The sequence below is a fragment of the Marmota flaviventris genome, chromosome 7 (assembly GCF_047511675.1).
Source record: "Marmota flaviventris isolate mMarFla1 chromosome 7, mMarFla1.hap1, whole genome shotgun sequence".
In the NCBI taxonomy this organism is placed as follows: domain Eukaryota; kingdom Metazoa; phylum Chordata; class Mammalia; order Rodentia; family Sciuridae; genus Marmota; species Marmota flaviventris.
In genome coordinates, this window is record NC_092504.1 from 375,001 (window position 1) to 377,500 (window position 2,500).

At 74.2% G+C, this 2,500-nt stretch overlaps 2 non-coding genes across 2 annotated transcripts in view; both read right to left on the minus strand.

Moving 5' to 3' along the window:
• Positions 1–370, minus strand: part of LOC139706602 (28S ribosomal RNA) — a 4,747-nt gene extending 4,377 nt beyond the window's left edge. The window contains exon 1 of the ribosomal RNA XR_011708226.1: positions 1–370. This exon is cut by the window's left edge and continues 4,377 nt beyond it. This is a non-coding gene — a ribosomal RNA (28S ribosomal RNA).
• Positions 371–1,685: 1,315 nt separating this feature from the next.
• On the minus strand, positions 1,686–1,838 carry LOC139706559 (5.8S ribosomal RNA). The gene has a single exon (XR_011708183.1). It is a non-coding gene; the product is annotated as a 5.8S ribosomal RNA (ribosomal RNA).
• Positions 1,839–2,500: the final 662 nt, after the last annotated feature.

Consider the following 2,500-nt stretch of genomic DNA (forward strand, 5'->3'; position numbering starts at 1 on the left):
TTACGGTACTTGTTGACTATCGGTCTCGTGCCGGTATTTAGCCTTAGATGGAGTTTACCACCCGCTTTGGGCTGCATTCCCAAGCAACCCGACTCCGGGAAGACCCGGGCCCGGCGCGCCGGGGGCCGCTACCGGCCTCACACCGTCCACGGGCTGGGCCTCGATCAGAAGGACTTGGGCCCCCCACGAGCGGCGCCGGGGAGTGGGTCTTCCGTACGCCACATTTCCCGCGCCCCACCGAGGGGCGGGGATTCGGCGCTGGGCTCTTCCCTGTTCACTCGCCGTTACTGAGGGAATCCTGGTTAGTTTCTTTTCCTCCGCTGACTAATATGCTTAAATTCAGCGGGTCGCCACGTCTGATCTGAGGTCGCGGATCAGAGAGGGCGGAGGAGGTGCGTGGAGCCGGGGTTCGGGCTCGGCTCCTCCTCCCCCGAGAGAAACGACACTCGGGCCCGCCCGAGCCCACAGAGACGAACGGCAGGGACAGAGGGAGGACCGACGGAGGGCCGGCCCACGACGCCCGCCCACCCGCTTCCCACCCGCGCCGAGGCGGTGGTGGGGGGGAAGGAGAAGGGGACGGGCGCACGAAGAGCACGGGCCGCCGGCCTCCGGGAGGAGGCGCCCCACCGGGAGCGGAAGAGGAGAAAAGAAACGAGGGCGAGGGCGGCCGGCGCGGCCCGGCGCGGCGGAGGGGCGGACGGCGACGCGGGAGCCGGCGACGGACGGGAGGCCCACACGGCGGGGAAGCGGGGCGCGGCGGGACCCGGCGGTCGCCCCCGACCCAACCCCCGCCGAAAGAGGGCCAAGCGCACACCGACACACACGCGACGCCGCCCGCGCGGGCCTCCACCCGCACGCGCGCCGAGACCGGGAGACAGCCTCGCGAGCTCGCTCCGACCTCCTTCCCCCGCCGCCGCTGGCCCGCTCCGTGCGAAGGAGCCGGCGCGGGAGGGACACGGCGGGGGGAAGCGGCGCGGCGCGTCCACAACCCGGGAGGGAAAACGCGCGACGGCGGACGACACCGCGGCGTCCCGCGGCTCGCCGCCGGGGCACGCATTCCCCGGGGCGCGGCCACACGCGCGCCTTCCCCCGCGGCGCGAGCCCCACCCCGGCGGGGCGGGCGCGGGCACGCGGCCAGCGACCGGGGAACGTCCGAGCCAGCCCGGGCCGCGCGGCGGCGGCGGGAGGCCTCCGCGGAGGGCGGGGGCGCGACGCGGGGAAAAGCAGCGGGGGCGACCGGCCCGGCGCCACGGGCGGGCCGCCGTCGGGGGCGGACGGCGACCCGGACGCGGACCGGCGCGCACCAGCGCTGCTCTCCCTCACGACACACCCGACACCCTCGCCGCGGGCGGCACCGACCGCGCGCCGACGGCGACCCGTCAACCGGGCAGAACGAGGACCGACCGGAAGCAACCGCGCACCCTTCTCCTCCTCTCTGGCCTCCACTCGCAGGTGGCGGCGGGCGGGCCGGCGGGCGGCAACGGCGGCCACAGACCATACGACACACCCCCCAACCACCGAGGGGCGGGGGGGGAAGCGGCACACCGCCAACCGACCGCCAGGGTCTGCACTTAGGGGGACGTAGGTCCCGAGGCGGGCCCTGCGAGAAAACCCCCAGCCGCGCCATCCCGCGGGGGGGGCAAGGCTGAAGAGCCAAACCCCCGGGGGGGCGATTGATCGTCAAGCGACGCTCAGACAGGCGTAGCCCCGGGAGGAACCCGGGGCCGCAAGTGCGTTCGAAGTGTCGATGATCAATGTGTCCTGCAATTCACATTAATTCTCGCAGCTAGCTGCGTTCTTCATCGACGCACGAGCCGAGTGATCCACCGCTAAGAGTCGTATGAGGTTTCGGAAGGAGGGCCACGAGGGCCCTCTCCCGCCGGTCCTGGCGCGGCACGGGCTCTCCCCCCACCACCCCACAGTCCCCCCCAACCCCGCCGCCAAGGCGCACGGAGCGCGAAGACAGGGAGAGAGGGAGAGAGAGCTTGCCTCCCGGCCGGCCAAGCACACGAGGGTACCAGAACAGAAACCCAGTGGTGGTCGAGAGGTTTTTCCACGACGGGGCTCGCCCGGCGCCGCAGGACCGCACCGGGGCACGGCCGGGCGCACGGAACGGGCCCCACAGGCGCCCGGGGGTTCCCACCACCCCCCCCGCCGGCGCGGAGCGGCACACACGCCCGCCGCGAAGGGACCGCCGGGCACCCCCTCCCGGCGGCCGCCAGCGGCGGGACGCGGCACGCACCCCGACCGGGGGTGGGCGGCGGAGTCTGGGGGAGCAGAGGTCGGGCCGGGCCCTCCCACGGCTCCCCACGGGCCCGTCTCCCCCGACACACCAAGGGGGACGGGCGACGCCCCTGAGGGTCTTTAAACCTCCGCGCCGGGACGCGCTAGGTACCTGGAGAGGGGGGGGACGGGACGAGCGCACTCTGCCGCGGGGAGGCGGAGCCCCCACCGCCCAACGCCGGGAACCGACGCCGACCCCGGCCCCGGCCGGACGCGA